Here is a 17,241-nt window from a genome sequence, read left to right as displayed (position 1 = left end):
TTCTTGTCAAATACGGCTTCCTGAAGGTCCATCTTAAAATTCTTGATGTAATACTCCAGATGCTAGTGATACACCAGCTAAGGTTAAAACTTCATCTTTTTATGATAGGTGCTCCATTAGCCCTTTTGTCATCCAATCCTTCCAAAGACATGCATGCTTAACTCAGCACGGTGACAATAGCATAAGCGGGCGATAACATCCTGGATAGTCGTGTTTATGCCCATGTCATTTCCATGGGCTATCATTCCATAGTTTATATCTCCCGGCTTAGGGTTTTCTTGACAAAAACTTTGAGCTTTAACGCTCCATGCTCCGGTCTTTCTCCGACAAACCTTGATCTCAGGTATTGACAGCTTCAATAGTCTGACAAGTTCCATAAGGGTAGCTTTCCTAGGTCATTCCAATCTGGGAATTCTTCTGAGCCTTCAAATTCTCCGAGTCTTCGGAGTCTTCAACCGTTGTAGTTTCAATTATTCAGATGCACGATAAAATCCTCTTTATTCCGAAGTGGTCTTAGTTGACCGATACCCTGTACTTCTTGGAGTGGTCTCATCAGTCCAATCTTCGCGTGGTCAAAAAGGGGAAATGGTATAGTCTAACTATTTGAGATGATAGGAAATACTTGGTAAAGCTTAGAAAAGATGAGGGTTAAAGGATTTCTTTTGAAAATAAAGTTTTAGAGAAATATTTTCCTAAGGGCTTGCCAGTTTCTAGGGGTCACGTCCTACAATCAACATGTGCTCTGATACCATCTTCTAGCGACCTGACCCAAATGGATCAAAGTCTCCATGCTTAAGTGTCATCCCTCGATCGGTATACTGACACACACACACAGTACTCGAGGATTTATAACAGAGGTAAATCACGTGTGTAAAATAACGTAAATACTATTACCTCAAATAACATAGCGGAAGTGACAACAAAGTTGTGGAGTCTCATCACTACTAGGAAAAAGGCTACTAGCAGCGCAGGTAAAATGGCTACTAGCAGCGCGGGTACCCGCGCTACTAGTATCGTGCTACAGCTAATAGTTAGTAGTAGCGTGGGTGAAACACGCGCTACTACTAATGAAATAGTAGTAGCGTGTGTAAACAACCAACGCTACTAGTATCCAATATACTAGTAGCACCCAGTTTCCACCCCACGCTACTACTAACTTATTAGGAATTGAAAAATAAAATGAACCAATTCAATTTTATGTTTACAATTCCAACAAAACAAACAAATATTTGTAATAAGCGAGTACACATCATTACAAATACAAGATCTATAATAAACCGGCATTAGAACACATCCAGTAAGAGCATACATAATTGACATGGGCTCCTATTTCATGGTTAACTGGACACCGAAGCCAATAAATGAGCCAACAAAGAACATGCAAGTATGTATGTCATTAACAATTGCAAACATAAGTTCCTTTTTACTACATTTATTGTATCTACTATCACATAGTTCCTCATTCTACCTATTCTCACTCCACTAATAAGAAAAATGAAAACGAAAAATGGAGATAATCTACCGCAATTGCACTTCGGTGTCATGGATTCAGTTTGCCGCTTCAACATCTCTTTATCCTGTAGCATTGGAAATTTGCCCCAAAATTACCTTTTGCAACTCTTCAAATCTCTTCGTTGAAGCAGACAGTGAGGTCTTAACCTACAAACAAAGATTGTCCCATAAGCATTGCAGACTTCAATCATGGGAGAATATAAGAGTGTACAAGGCATATACAGAAAATGGAACCAACCTTTAAAAGTTCATCTTGTAGCTCCCTATTTTTGGCCAATTTAGTGTCATATTGTACACATGTAGGAGATGACAACTGTACAGATCACCCATTTTTATAGGTTCAAAGACAGATAACAAAAATTAAGTAGAAAGAGTTAGATGACAGTGCGAAGCTTAAAGCTGCAGCAAGAAACATTAGATATACACATTTTGAAAATCAATCTTGGTGAAACAACATAAGATTGCATCAAGATTTCAGAATTAAACATAGGCATATCTCATAGTTTAAAACAAAGGCACTCAACAGAAAAGTGCATAAAAGATTCCAAAATAACTCAACAAGGTGCTTCAGCTAGCATCATAGGAGGGGATGTAGATGTATAAAAATTGAGAGAAAACCTTTGGCTAGAACAGCAACACAGCACAGGAGCTACGTTCGGTGGCGGAGCTCACTAATCGGTGGAGAAGGTCGAAGTACCAAGTACGTAGCAGCACGACAGAGGAGCACCTATGTTAATGTTGCCCATACAGTTGATTTAACTCTTACTAGTTCTTACTAAATTTACATAATCTGGGAAAGTTTAACCGACAAAAATGTGAGGCAAATAGCATCTTCAGTTTAGCAGAAGGATCCTACTAGTTCATCTACTAAACTTACATAAACTAAATCTTACTAGCTCAATCAGAATACTATGGTTTCTACAAAACTGTACTTTTGAGTACTGTAAGGTGTTTGCCTAAACCAACAATAGTAGTTTCATAAATCTGCCGTGTTGGAGCATGTGCATATATGTAGGATGTCTTTTTATTTTGAACTAAAAGAATGGACGCCAGTGGTATCTAGGCAATAACTGTAGCACTCATTTGCTCATACAATCATTCAAAATTCAGAAGTAGAAATAGAAGCTTATGCAGTTGCCGATCAACTGTAGCTAATGGACTAAAGAAATCACTGCTCCTCGCTTGTGATAAATTAGGTTAAAAAACTGCATGTTCAATTTTGCATCAACCGAACATAAGAGAACGGAGAAAGCAGACCTTGGGTTGTAGCTCTTGGCGACGTATCTCCGGACACCAGGGTTTATCCGCACAATCCTCCCGATTGAGTCATCGGTGTCCTTAGCATATCCCACCCACCAACCTACCTGAAAATGAAATTGCTAGAGTCAAACCCAATAACGCGTGCTGCAGGATGGCATCAAAAGCCCACTTGATGGATTATCTAATGTTTACAACTTTGGCCATATCTGGAACAGACATGTGTGTATTCTTTTGCATATATAAAGGATCGAACAATAGAGGAATTATCACTAGCCATGGTTTGTTATTACTTATATTAGGACCAGCACCTTGCTATTAGAAGATGGTTTGTTAAGAAGAAGCAGCAACGATGGAGAAGCAGGGGAGTAGGCGATAGGGGGCTCACTAGGCTAGTTCTAGCGAGCTTGGTCAGCCTGGAGGCGTCCTGGTACCGCTGCTCCTCGATGGCGCTCTGCCAGGATCGACCAAAACAATAGGTGAGGGAAACAAAACAGGGGACGAGGACATACCCTAGGTATTAAGAACATCGGGAATCAGGCCAGAATTGGTGATGGCGAGATGGAGGAATCAAGCGGTGAGCGAGCAGACCTTGCGCCCAGCCATGACGCGGGAGACGGCGTCGCCGACGATGGCGTCGAGGAGCGCGCGCTTGAGGGCGGCTGACTCGGTGAGGTCCTTGCCCTCCACGGCCACCTCGAGCTGGAAGCGTAGCACGGAGACGTAGCTCTCGGCCTGGCCCACCGTCGCGAAGTGGCGGCTCCAGCGGGTCCAGTCCTAGGCTGACGGGGAAGCCGACACTACCGATGCCGATGCCACGGGGACGAGGCGGTGCAGCGAAAGTGATGGAGGAGGAGTTGGGGCCGCGGCGGTAGGGCACGTGAGCGGCGGAGGGGGCGGGCAGCGGCGCGAGATGGGAAGCGGCGGCCACGGGGCCGCCGGCGTGGTGCACGCAGCGGAGGATGGAGGCAGAGGGAATCTGGATCGGGCATTGGTGGATTTTTTTTAGACAAACATGGGTTGGGTGGTGTGGGATGGTTGCGGGTGGGAGTGTATCCGGCAGGGGTGGGTGGTGTGTCAGGGTGCAAGCGGCGCGGGACATCCCGCTCGGCCGCCACGCCGCCCCGCAAAAATAGCCCGCAAAATGCCGTTGGGCTGACCGCCTCGTGTGTAACGGGCCCAAGCGGTCACGCCGCTGAGTCCAGCGGGCTTGCCGCAATCCCGCATAAGGCCTAACCTAGCTTCGAACAAAAAACCTAGTGCCTACCCACGATGGCGGCGGCGGCTACTGCTGCTTCGCCCACCTGACGCTTCTCCTTCGCCACCTCCTTGACGACGGCCTGCTCCTCGCCGCTGACGCCCTCTACCTCCCGGCCACCCTCGCCTTCGGCGCCACCGCCAAGTCCCCTCCCAATTTGTGTGCACGCCCCGACGGCCTGCTGCGGAACTTCGACGTCCTCGCCGGGTACGGGCTTCTCCCCCTTCCCCTTCCCCTTTCTTGCTCTGGTTCAAGGTTGCGTCCTCGCCCAGCGACTGGTCCACTGGTTGATTAGTTACGGGGGATTCATCGTTGATGCGGTTTCCTGATGTCACGGATCTGCTATTCGTGTTGTTAGCCTGGTAGGCTGTGCTTGTGGGCGTAGATGTGCGAGAATCTTGGAGCGGTCGATTTGTAGGCTGTTGTCCCTTTGTTGACAGAATTTCAAGCCATATAAAGTGTTATCATCTTTGGTATTCTCATTAAGTTGATGTATATGATGCAGTGCTCATGTATGTTTTGCCTGGGTGTAGGTTCCTTGCGTTCCTGTGATATACGGTTAGAAGAACTCCTTGTTTATTGAGCAATCATGGTGGTGTCGATGGCGCCATCTCCACATCGGGACTGCCCTACTGAAATCCTCGATGGAGATGTTGTCCCTCCACTGCCTCCCTCACATGCTGAAGCTGTGGTTTCTCCGTCGCTTCCCTCCTTGATTGGAGCTGCTGTTTCGTCACCTTCCTCTTCAGCAAGGGCTCCTGCAACCTTGCCGTGCCCTTTCCTATCCTCCAAGAACAAAGGGCATGCATCCAAGAACAAAGGGCATGTGTCAGCTGATGAAGTCGATGCAGCTGCAACACTTTGTTCCCTTGTCCCAATGACCCAAGATCCTCACCAAGGTACATGTAGCTCCCTTGCCTTTTAATCTTGATGGGTCATCTACTCTCTGTTTGTATTAGTAGCTTGGACAGAGAGAGGGTGAACTGAGATAGTTCTTTTGAATAGTTCATATGTTTACATACATGACAGCTCAAGAACTACTAGATGTAGAGATTGGAAATGCAAATGTTAACTTATATATTATTTGCAATTGGGCCTAGTATTGTTTGCAACCAGATACAAATTAATTGAAAATTGTGCTCTTACTTATGCATTATTTGTATGATTGAAAACAGGTTACTCAGGAGAAAAGCAAAGACTCGCAAAGAAGAGGATGAGGTCACCGTTACTGGTGCCCATAGTGGGATCCCCAGGGGTTAATGTCGTGTTATCTCAGGCATCTCCAAGATTAGGTGTGAAATGATCATCGCCAACACTGCCTCAGATTCCTCGTAAGTTTTAATGTCTATTCTGCACACACGTTAAGTTTTAATGTCAATTGTGCGCATATCGCAAATGTCTTGGCATAAGTTATTTGTTCATCTCAAATTCCTTAGGTCTTTCACATAAAAGAAAAAGAAGGAAACTTAAATCTGAAATCTGGAATGATTATGATCCTGTGTATGATGGCAACAAAATCAAGGAAGCACATTGTAAATATTGCAAGAGAGTTTTTATTTGTACAAGAATAGCTGGTACTAGTCAATGCATCAGGCATTTGTTAGTTTGTGAGGAAAGAGCCAAGGTCAATGAGTTTCTCGACTCGGTTAAATCAGCCATGCCACAACCTGATCCAAACAGTGTAGAAAAATGGAAATATGACCCCGACAGAGCACATTGGGAGTTGATGAGGATGATTGTCGTTCATGAATTGCCATTCTCCATAGTGGAATATGATGGGTTTAGGCGATTCGTGCATAGTCTGAATCCAACATTTGAGGTGGTGTCTAGGACGACAATAACACTTGATTGCCTCCTTCTATTTGATGAACAAAGGACAAAGCTTCGAGAGGCTATGCAGAACTTAACCTCCCGTTGTTCTTTAACTGCCGACATGTGGACTTCAAGTCAACTCAAGAGCTATATGTGTATAGCATGCCATTTTGTTAGTGAGAACTGGAAATTGCAGAAAAGAGTGATTTGGTTTTCCGAGGCACAAACACCACATGATGGAACAAATTTATTTAATATCATATTAGGATGCATACAACATTGGGGTTTGCAAAAGAAGATATTCTCTGTTACGCTAGACAATGCATCAAATAACAACTCGTGTGTGCGCTACATCAAATCCAGTTTTCTAGGAAAGAATCTGCTACCTTGTAAAGGAGATCTTTTACATGGTCGATGTGCATCCCATGTGATCAACCTTATTGTCCAAGATGGATTGGAGATTACTTGCGAGGCTGTGGATAATATCAGGGAAAGCATCAAGTTTGTTAGAAGCTCCCCCACTCGAAAACAGAAATTTAAGGAAATAGTTGCACAAGAAGGCATTGCTTGCAAAAAGAGCCTATCTCTGGACGTCCTTACATGGTGGAATTCAACGCATTTGATGATCAAAATAGCCCTGGATTATAGGAGAGCATTCGCCGCTATGAAGTTGCAGGACACCACATTTACATGTCAACCCACAAATGTTGAATGGGAAACGGCAGAATCTGTTTGCAGCTTGTTAGAGGTTTTCCTCGATGCAACTATGGTGGTGTCCGGTACATTATATCCAACATCTCATTTGTATTTCCACGAACTTTGGAAATTTCATCTAATATTGCAAAGATAGACCAAACATAAGGATATTGTCATCAAATCCATGGTTGAAGCAATGCAAGAAAAGTTCATGAAGTATTTGAAGCTGTCATTCTTGACCATTTGTCTTCCGGTCATACTCGACCCCAGGTACAAGTTTAAATTCTTGGAGTTCTGCTTAAAATCTGGACTTGAAAGTGATGCAACAAGGTATCTTGCTAAAGTGAAGAGAACATTCAAAGATCTATTTGTTGAATATTCTATGCATGAGGGTGAGTCAAATATGAGAAATGATCAAGGAACCAACAATGTTGGTACAAGTATTGATAACCCATGGGATCAATGGAACAAACAAGTTAAGCAAAATCAAGAAAATCGAGCAAAGCTGAGTGAACTTGATATTTACCTAAAAGATGATGTTTGCACACAAGTACAAAGCTGAGTGAACTCGACATACTATGTTGGTGGTCCAATAATGCACACAAGTACCCCATAGTATCTCGGATAGCAAAGGATGTATTGGCTGCACCTGCATCTAGTGTAGCATCAGAGTCGGCCTTCTCCACTGGAGGAAGAATATTCAGTGACTATAGGACCAGATTGCTTCCTACCACTGTAGAGGCATTAATCTGTCTGCAAGACTGGATGCGACCTCGCGGTAACAAACTATGTTTTTAGTGATATTTAGCATTTTTTGGTGTTATGATGATAAATCTTTAACATTTTTTTTCTCTCATTACAGGAACTAATCATGTTGGCATCATAATAAATGATGTTATTTATAGAACAAATGGCGATGTTGATGCTCATTGATTGCAACATTAGGTAAGCCTAATCTTGAAATACATCTTAGTTTTTTATTCTAGGAACTGTATAATGGTAGTGAACATCAGTTTTTGTCAAGGTGAGATACATAAACATCAGTTTTTTCCCTGTTTACATTTTTTTGCTCTGTTTCAGTTTCAGGACCTGAAACTCTGCATGCTTGTTTCTTTTCCTTGAATAATCACAACAACAGGTTAACTAGTAAAATGCATTTAATTTCCAAAAAAGCTAGCTAACTTATATACATATTTTAGTTGAAGTCAGAGCTTGCAAACTTTCTTATGAGTTTAGTTTGGCAGTGAAGTTCTTTTTTAGAAGATGAGATACATAGCGGTTGGAGACAACTTCCTGTTCTTCTCTCGAGTGTATTCTAATTTCATCCATTGGCTAAATATCGTACACCTTATTCATATGCAGAACCTCCGTTCAGTATATTTGGAGACCCTCGGCACCGGCATCTACAACAGTATTAAGCCCAGAAGATCAAGCTTTTTGTACAAGTGATGAAGCATCTGAAGCTTTTTGTATATTATCAGTCACTTTCATATCAGGAGTCTCCTGATTTAGCTATAGTAGTTAATTGAATTCTTGCTATCTTGTTGAATTTAGCTGTAGTAATTCATGCCACTTACCTTTTGCAGTAATATGTTTTAACACTGTTGAGTTTACTGAATGAGCATAATGTTTCAGAAATCAAAGGGTTCTCTTGCTGTTGTACATACTACTAGTTTGCTGAATGAGTACACTGATGTGCGCACATTGCTGTCTTGAAAGGCTGAAACAAGCAGCTTACCGTGATACATGTGGCTCTTGTAGTCTTGTGATGAATTTGTGACTGTACAACATTGGGACGGAGTTGTACAGTACATGTGCCTGGCGGGTCTTTGCGGTCACATGCAGGCTACCGCATTGTCCGCTAATAATCATGCGGCTTGAGGCGGGCAGCCGCGTTGGCCCGCTAAACTAGTTGGCTCCCGCTTTGGCGTCCGGCGGGCAGCCGCAACCCGCCCCGCTTGCACCCTGAGTGGTGTGGGAGACTAGTAGTAGCGCGGGTGTCTGACCTGCGCTATGGCTATCCACGTAGTAGTAGCGTAGGTTTTACAACCCGCGCTACTACTATAGTTTGTGCGCCGTGCACAATTGAAGACATTTACTAGTAGCATGTTTTTCTTTGTCACACGCTACCAGTAATATTTATTAGTAGCGCGGGTCAATATAGCACGCTACTAGTAAATAGCAGTAGCGCTGGGAAATATAGCGCGCTACTAGTAAGCATCTGTCCATAAGCTTTTCCCTAGTAGTGCAATAACACCAACGACAAAGTTGAGTGTAGACATCGTAACCCTAATGTATCACTTACTCGTCGTAAGAATCCTGCAACATGAGACGTTGCAGCCATGTAGGTCAATACATTGAATGTACTGGCAATTTCACACCATAGAATGAAAATTTCTATCTCTATATGCATATTTCGCTAGTGGAGGCTCTAAGTTTAATTTTGCATAAAGCCAATTTTTCCCTACAACAAAGAAATAAATTTTATTTACTACCAAGTTAAATTACCCATATTGAGAATGTAACCTCAACTCAATCCCAAAAATCACCAAATCATTAATAACCCAACAATTTCATTAAATAGAGTGATGAGATCAACCAATAATTCATTTTCAGGACAAATGCATTTTTGCCCCTAGTTGGAACCTACCCACGGGGATTGTCCTTACTTTTCGACTCTGCTCAGTTTTGCCCTTAGATTTGCCTCCGAGGTCGCCCGTATGCCCTTTGGCCGTTTGACCAATACTTTGAAAATTCATAACAAATTCATATTAACTTGGAAACATGCAAATAAGATATCAAAATGTTCAGATAAACATTACCTTTATGTGCATATCATTTACATTCAGGGCAAAAGCACCGGTTAAACTACCCGAGGTTATTAGTATTATTAACATTATTAAAAATAAAAATGTATAAAAATACTTTTTTATGAATAAAAATTACATGCAAATGTAGGTGATGTTTTCTGGACATCCTGGTATCTTTTTTTAATTTTTCGGAGTTCATATCAACTTGTTATAAAGTTTCAAAATAATGGTCAAAGTCATTTGAACATTCATAACTCCGAAAAATGCAAATAAGATATCAGGATGTTCAGAAAACATCACCTACATTTTAATGTAACTTTTATTCACGAAAACTGTATTTTTATACCTTTTTATTTTTAATAATGTTAATAACATTAATAACCTCGGGTAGTTTAAACGGTGTTTTTGTCTTGAATGCAAATGACATGCACATAAAGTTAATGTTTATCTGAACATTTTGATATATTATTTACATTTTTCCGAGTTCATATGAATTTATTATGATTTTTCAAAGTATTGGTCAAATGGTCAAAGGGCATTCGGACGACCTCGGAGACAAATCTAAGGGCAAAACTGAGCAGAGTCGAAAAGAAAGGGCAAACCCCGTGGGTAGGTTCCAACTGGGGGCAAAATTGCAATTGTCCCTTCATTTTCAGATACTCAAAGTTGTCAATAACCGGGGACACGGCAAATCATGATTTGTTTGTGCACTCTGCAGAGGTTTGTGCACTTTTCCCCACAAGTCTCAATCTCCTCCATTGAATTTCTCGCACTGCCTGATGTTTGAGAACCGGATGATCGAGACATAGTCCTTCCGAAGAGGTCCCCTTAACCGATAGATTGGCCCGTACACCTACAACCCCCCTACATCTGCTAGCCTATCATGGAAAGGTTTCCCACAACTTACTTAACTATGCCAGAGCCCATAATGGCTTTGTGGCTGCACACGGAAGTTTCTGAGCATGAATAAACTTATGATCCCTTTAAGCCTGAGTGGAATATCATAGGATGATCACACGGGTACCTCGGGATCTCCTAGGACAACACTGGATTCCGAGGTGCCCGCAACCAATCCACCCAGATGTGTATTAAAGTAGCCACCTTAAGTTAACCCTCAATTATTGTAACTCTCACAACTTTCATGAATCTCATATACCAATCCATGTATACAAGCATGACTAAGCAATACATAACAAAACGAATATCCCAGGGTCTTTCAAGGATCATAGGTTCCTACCTCATGAACTACACAACAAACCTAATTCCCTATCCTACTCATGCAAATTTGTAAGGGTGAAACTAATGCAAGTAAAACGAGGTATAGAAAGAGTATTATCAAAGTGTGAACTTGCCTTGTACTATTCATGAAGATTCTTCACACTCATAATTCCTGACAGTTCTACTCATCACAGTCCGATCAATCAATCGTAAGCAAACAATTATAACCACACATAAGCAATCACTCAAAGATCCAAAAGAAAAGGAAAAGAAACATTGCAAAAACTCCAAAAGAACCAAATTAAATTATTTTGAAAGATCAGATGCTAATTTCGGTGAAGAAGTGTGGTGATAGCTAAAGATGTTAGATTACACCTAGGGATTCAATTTGAAACAAGGAATCAATTGAAAAAGCGCTACAGTTTACAAGATATGATCAAGTGAAGCTTCGAGTTCAAATTTTGAATCGTTCAAATTTAAAAAAAGTTGAAACTAATTATGCTACTGGATGTAGGAAGTCAATATGAATATGTAAGAAAAATAATTACTAGATTGAAAATAACGGATCAAGTAATTCAACATAGCATTGAATCTGCTTAGAATGTTGTGTAACAACTCTTTGATGGACTAGTAGAGTAACTGGCTAGGATCAAAAAGATGCAAATTGTGTGAACGAAAATATTACTTCAATACAAATCCGATGCAGTTGGGTTCGTCGGAAACGGAGCTACGGATAAAAAGATATGATCAAAAGAAGTTTGAATATGAATCTGAGCAAATTTCGAAATTTGAAAGTTGCAAAAAATTTATTTGATAGATTCACTAGATAGGTGGAATCAAGACGAAAATGTAGGTGTTGATTTTATCTAATTTGGATGAACGAGTAAAAAGTTATGGCTATTTGAAAAATCAGGGTCAAGCTGTTTTACGAAAGAAAAAGAGCTATTGCTAAAAGATTTCTACGCCTAAAGTGTAAATACAGAGACTAATTGATAATCTAATTGCTCTATGGTACAAGTCTAGAAATAATAAGCTATGGGAGTATATAAAAAAATACGAAGAAAGATACATTTATAAGGTAGAGAAAAGACAATTTCGGAGAAAGGAGACAACTTCTAGAAGTCCTGCCGAAGAGAAGAAATAAATTTTCTTTAGTGAATCTAGTCAAACCAAAATATTAATTTAACCCGAATCGAATGATTTTTGGAGGCTCTATGGGTCTATATTTATAGGTGGAAAAAGGATTAGGAGTCAAAGGCTAGGCAATGTGGGACTAAGAGCATCTCCAGCCGCGCCCCCAACAGGCCCTCCCCGGGTGTTTTTCCCGTGTCGGCGCCCAAAAATCCGCCCAGTCGCACCCCCAAGAGCCCGTTTTTCGCCGGCTTGGGCCGACATTGGCGCTGGCAGACCCGGGCAGAACTGGGCGTGCTGGGGGCGTCCGGGGGCGCCGGGGCGAGACGTTTTGGCGCGAAAGCAGATGGACCCGCCAAGTCAGCGACATGCTGCTTTGTTGCCCTCATCGCCTTGGTTCCCGTGGGAATCAATGCGAAGGCTGCCACGCCGGTCAGCCTCCATTGATGCCTCACGGGTGGTGCAGTGAACGCACCGCGACGCGCGTCCAGCCATGTGTCGCCCGGCATGTAGCCCGACGCCGCCAAAGTACGTCTATAAAAGGCGACCTCCCCGTCGGTGGATGACACAACTCTCATCCCCCCCTTTCCGGCACAGAAAGCAACACTCTCCCGTCTTCCCGTCGACAAGAAAGATGGTCGAGAGGTACCCAGGTGACGGCATGACGGCGAATGGCTTCGGCTGCCGCCACCTACAAGAGGCGGAGGCATGGCTGCTGTACGAGGCGGAGTACCCGGCGCACCCGGACATACGGGTGCCGGGGACGTGGAGGCTGAGTGCCGGCAGCCTCCGGTTGCCCCCGGTGCCCAAAGGGGCGACGCGGTGCACCGAGATCGCCCGCATTCGCTCCTCCCTGACGGACGAAAAGCGGAACGAGCCCCGCTACGCTGTCGACAGCCATGCCCTCTGGACGATGTACTTCGAGCGCCGCCGCGAGGAGCAGATCGCCTCCACCAACGGCGTCATCCCGCGGGGCCGCCACAACGCTGTCGGGCGGCGCGAGTGGTGGGGCGTTTCGGGTCGCACCCTCGAGGCCGTCCTCGACCACATCGAGACCGGCAACGTGCCGCGCCTCGGGTACCCGCAGCGACCATCCTTCTCTCGCCGCTAGGGTAGCTCCTGGACGCCATGGCGGATGGAGCCAGGGTCGTCCTCGTCGTCGGGCTCCGGCTCGCCGGCCGCGCTCCGCCCCGTCAAACCCGAGCCGAAGGAGATGCCGCTCCGGCGCCGCACCCGCAGCGGCGCCCTCGTCATCAACGAGGCCGCCCGATCCTCCCCGCGCGGATCCTTCCGCCTGGTCCGGCCGAAGCCAGAGCCAGGGCTGCTCCCGGTGAAGCCGGAGCACATTGAGATGGCGGCCCCCGACGACAAGTCCGCCCTCAAGTGGGCGAAGGAGGACTACGTTCGGGAGCAGGTATGCTGCCATCGCCGGGCGTACGAGGAGCTCCAGGCCCGTCGCCGCGGTCGCGAGGTAGGTGGCGTCATCGTCGTCGACAGCGACGAGGAGGGCGAGGCCGGGCCGTCCAGCGCCAGCCCAAGCCAGCCGCCCGACGACGACGACGGCGACGGCGACTACACCTGCTTCTACTGGCTCCTCGGCATGTAGACGACGGTGACGGCAGTGGCGGCTAGGCGTAGTTTAGGCATTGTTAAGGCGTAGTTTTGCATGTGTTTTGTGTTTTTGTACAAATTTCAATGAAGTTTCGCCGAGTTCGTGCAAAAAACGCCGAGTTTTCATATATTTTGTACGGACGTCGCCGAACCCGGGGCGACCTGTGGGCCGACGACTGAGACTAGGTCGCCCCAGGGGCCAATCTAGCGCCGGCTCGCCCCTAGGCGGCTCTTTTTCGGCACCCTAGAGGGCTGAACGGCTGGAGATGCTCTAAACATATACATACGCAGATGAAATTAAAAAGATCATGCGCATGGGCTAAGAATTCGGCCCGGCCGCGCGCGTACACTACGCGGCAGTTTTTTTATTTTTATTTCTGGAAATTTTATTTTATTTTTGAAAAAATAAATAAATAAAATAAAATTGTAAATCTTAACAAAAATAAAAAGAGAAGAAAAAAATACGGACCAGCCTGTCTACTATGCTGCGCATGTGGGCGACAAATAAGTATGAGCCGCACGCACAATTTCTTTTTTAAATAGAAACAGAAAGGAATACTGAATAACGAAAATAAAATAAAATTTGATATAGGCATATTATGTATCAAAATTTTAAGGTTTTTTTTCCTAAAACACAACATAGTTTCAGCGGCAAATATATTCCGCAAAAATTTAAATAAAGCACACAGTACTGCTGGTTCCTTTAAAAATCAAATAAAAATATTTTAAAATACCAAAAGTAATATCAAACTCATTTTCTCCAATTTTATACTGTAGGGAATCATTTTACCCTATTTTCCATATATTTTATTTTTGGAGAACTAAATATTTGAATAAGAACCAAATATTTCCAAATTGATAAATGAGTTTCAAAATAACTTCAAAGGACTTTCAATTTGATTCTTTGAAACTTTCAACTCTCTTTCTTAGCATTTGATGTAACGCCCTCGATGCAGCTATATCTCCCACGTGTCGAAGCACGACTTAGAGGCATAACCGCATTGAAAGCAATGTCACAAGTGACGTAATCTTCATACAACCCATGTAATACGTAAGGGAAAAAGATACATAGTTCGCTTACAATCGCCACTTCACAGAAATACATGAATAAAGCATTACATCAACCAGATACAATCAAGGTCCGACTATGGAACCAAAATAAAAGAAGACTACCCCAAAAGCTACACAGATCCCCGATCGACCCCAATTGGGCTCCACTACTGATCAACTGGAAGCGGATCAACATAAAGGACAAGATCTTCATCGAGCTCCTCCTTGAGCTTGGTTGCATCACCGGCACAGTTCAACGGCACCTGCAAGCTGGTTTTGGAAGTATCTGTGAGTCACGGGGACTCAGCAATTTCACACCCTCGCAATCAAGACTATTTAGCTTATAGGAAGGGTAAAAGGTATGAGGTGGAGCTGCAGCCAGCGACTAGCATATATGGTGGCTAACCTATTCGCAAAAGAGAGGGAGAAGAGAAGGCAAAGCACGATCGAGAAACTATGATCAAGAAGTGATCCTAAAACAACCTACGTCAAGCATAACTCCAACACCGTGTTCACTTCCCGGACCCCGCCGAGAAGAGACCATCACGGTAACACACGCGGTTGGTGCATTTTAATTAAGGTCAACTTCGGGTTTACTACAACCGGACATTAACAAATTCCCATCTGCCCATAACCGCGGGCACGGCTTTCGAAAGTTCAATACCCTGCAGGGGTGTCCCAACTTAGCCCATCACAAGCTCTCACAGTCAACGAAGGATATTCCTTCTAGCGGGAAGACCCGATCAGACTCGGAATCCCGGTTACAAGACATCCTCGACAATGGTAAAACTAGTCCAGCAAGACCACCCGATGCGCCGACATCCCGATAGGAGCTGCACATATCTCATTCTCAGGGCAACACCGGATAAGCAATCCGTACAACTAAAACCAGCCCTCGAGTTTCCCTGAGGTGGCGCTGCAAGGGGCTCTAGTTTGGACCAACACTTAGACAAGCATTGGCCCGGGGGGTTTAAAATAAGGATGACCCTTGGGCTGGCCTAACCCAAGGGAAAGAAGGCTAGGTGGCAAATGGTAAAACCAATGTTGGGCCTTGCTGGAGGAGTTTTATTCAAAGCAAACTGTCAAGGGGTTCCCAATATAGCCCAACCGTGTAAGGAACACAAAATCCGGGAACATAACACCGATATGACGGAAACTAGGGCGGCAAGAGTGGAACAAAACACCAGGCATTAGGCCGAGCCTTCCACCCTTTACCAAGTATATAGATGCATTAATTAAATAAGAGATAATGTGATATCCCAACAAGTAAACATGTTCCAACAAGGAACAACATCTCCATGTTCCAACAAGGAACAAACTTCAATCTTCACCTGCAACTAACAACGCTATAAGAGGGGCTGAGCAAAGCGGTAACATAGCCAAACAACGGTTTGCTAGGACAAGGTGGGTTAGAGGATTGGCTTAAGAATATGGGAGGCATGATAAGCAAGTGGTAGGTATCGCAGCATAGGCATAGCAAAAGAGCGAGCAACTAGCAAGCAAAGATAGAAGTGATTTCGAGGGTATGGTCATCTTGCCTGAAATCCCGCAAGGAAGAAGAATGAGTCCACGAAGAAGACAAACGGTCGTAGATGAACGGGTCCTCACAAATGCAACATTACCGGAACCAACCCGAAGAAGCAACACCGGAAAGAAGCACACAACATAGTAAACAACCAACACATGATCATGGTATGATATGCGAGATGCGGTATGCGGTGCATATGCATGATTTGACAAGGAATGATTGAACCTGGCCTCAACTTGGAAATCCAAGAGTTCCACTGGAAAGGTGAGGTGATTTCGGTTGAAATCAATATAAAGATCACCGGAATCGGATGCACGGTTTGGAAATGGCAAGCAAAACAAATATGGCACCGGTCTGTGATAATCAGCAAGTAGCCATCTAAATGCATCAAGATAAATATGCTACAGCACTCAAACATAGCAACAAAATACATGGCAGGGATACACTCATGAAGCTTGACAAAAGATGAACACTGAGCTACGGCTAAATCACCCATAAACAGGTTCAAACAAGCATGGCAAAAGTGCAAATGATAACAGGTTTCAGACTAAGTGAAATTAACACAAGTTTGGAATTTAACCTCAGGTAGCACACTTTAGAGCATGACAACTACATGCTACAGGAACTTAACATGGCAAATCAAGGCATGGCATGAAGCTACTCAAAGCACTTAACAGAAGTCCCTTAGTGACCTTGAGCCAAAAGGGATCATAAAATACAATTGCAAGCATGTGAACATGGCAAAAACATAAACAGATCTCAGACTTAGTGAAAAGCTGGAGCATGCAAAACAGTTAACGAGTAGGCATGTTTACGAGCTCGATGCACTCACTACAGAGCATGGCATGACCAACTAAGCATACACACATCAAGAAGACATGGCATAGAAGCTAGACATGGCAAGAACAACATCATAGCATGCACGGATCAATAGCAACATCCTCGGCAAAATCGCTAACAAGTCAACAATCTGCCAGGATTCACGAAATAGCAAAAGTAGAGCTCGATTGACTCAAGCTAGGGTGCTTCATAAATGCAAACAAAGACATGGATGGATAGAGCACCACAATGTTAACAAAACATCCTTACTGATCATCCTGAAAAGAGGCACGGATCACTAGGAAACAACATGAACATATGTCATAACGACAAAAATAGGACAATGACTTAGTGAAAATCTAAGTCTCTGAAATCAGCATTACCGATTACGCTACTTTGCAAGCTTGTGCTAGTCACCAAACATATCACAAAAATACATGGTAAGCACCTATGTAAAGATGGCATGGCATATAACAAAACACATGTAGAGCTCAGGATCATATCATGCACACATTAATCATGGAAAAAATGACAAATAT

General features: G+C 43.8%; 1 long non-coding RNA gene across 1 annotated transcript; it reads left to right on the top strand.

Moving 5' to 3' along the window:
- The first annotated feature begins 4,637 nt into the window (after positions 1-4,637).
- On the top strand, positions 4,638-5,935 carry LOC147976227 (uncharacterized). Its single transcript, XR_015602127.1, has 3 exons — positions 4,638-4,926; positions 5,203-5,358; positions 5,464-5,935. It is a non-coding gene; the product is annotated as an uncharacterized LOC147976227 (long non-coding RNA).
- Positions 5,936-17,241: the final 11,306 nt, after the last annotated feature.

This window comes from Triticum urartu, chromosome 4A (assembly GCF_056163025.1).
Source record: "Triticum urartu cultivar PI428250 chromosome 4A, HENAU_Tu73, whole genome shotgun sequence".
Lineage (NCBI taxonomy): Eukaryota > Viridiplantae > Streptophyta > Magnoliopsida > Poales > Poaceae > Triticum > Triticum urartu.
The sequence above is the reverse complement of the archived record's forward strand: the minus strand, read 5'-3'. Positions and strand labels throughout refer to the sequence as shown.